The sequence below is a fragment of the Oryzias melastigma genome, linkage group LG23 (assembly GCF_002922805.2).
Source record: "Oryzias melastigma strain HK-1 linkage group LG23, ASM292280v2, whole genome shotgun sequence".
Lineage (NCBI taxonomy): Eukaryota > Metazoa > Chordata > Actinopteri > Beloniformes > Adrianichthyidae > Oryzias > Oryzias melastigma.
Window position 1 is genome coordinate 20,328,743 of NC_050534.1, and position 1,014 is coordinate 20,329,756.

General features: G+C 47.6%; 1 protein-coding gene across 13 annotated transcripts in view; it reads right to left on the bottom strand.

The window, feature by feature from the left end:
* The window catches only part of celf2 (cugbp, Elav-like family member 2), a 253,216-nt gene that overhangs the window by 251,058 nt on the left and 1,144 nt on the right, over positions 1-1,014 (bottom strand). The window lies entirely within an intron of this gene.

Genomic DNA, 1,014 nt, shown 5'->3' on the forward strand with positions numbered 1-1,014 from the left:
TGCGTTTTATGACCCCCCCCCCATTAACTGTATAATTATCTCTTTCTGAGTCTGAAGGAGCTCCGCCCTCCCTTTTCTCTTCTGTGAATGCGGCATTGTTCCGTTCCGGCAGCAGAGATTTGATTGGCAGAATTCTGAGGAGCTTCAGTTTTTATGATTTTTCCTCCTTTAACCCCTTCATGCCTGTTGTCTCACACACGAGACAAACCACAAGACGCAGCGTTTACTTCAAATCAAAAACAGAAGAGAATTCTTCTTGATTTAGGAACGTCTTCCGAATCGAAAAATTCCACCTTAAATTTCATCCAAGTGATTTGAAAATTGTGACGTTTTTGTCGCACAGATTTATGGTTGAAAACGTGACATCGCCGCACATCAGACGACGTTCCGGTGATGATGGCGGCCGTCCGGCGCTCCACAACGTGCACAGAGTGGATTAAATAATCCCAAACGGTGGTGTCAAAGGTCAAGCTGCAGGTCTTCAGGATGAGGATTTCAGTTTGCAGGATGGAGAACGGAGGCGTTTTGTTTTTTCTTCAGGCGGCGGTGCGTTCACATTCACCCCATCACCAAGAAAAAACTAAAATATATATAAATATATTTTAAAATGTAAGTTTCCATAAAGTTAGAAGATAAGAAAACAGGAATACTTGAGAATATAGATATATTTTTATGTCTCCAAGCCCCCGCCTGCACCCAGATCCGAGGTTAAGTGTGGCGGACGGTCAGACGGAGGCGGACGCTCGCCGGCACCTCGTGACCTTTTCACCCCCGGAGCAAACGGAGGTCACTTATCCTAACCAGCTGATGCTCAAACCTGCAGAGGACTGTTGGGGGGGGGGGCAGCATCTCTGCATGTTAGGAAATGACATCATCACCCCCCTTCCACCACCTTGGTGGAGTTAAAATATGCCCGCTCCACATTCCTCCAGTCGTTTCTATCCGGGATGAGCGGATAATGAGGGTGGGATGGAGGGCACGCGGTTGGGGGGGGCGGTTGATGAAAGACAGGAG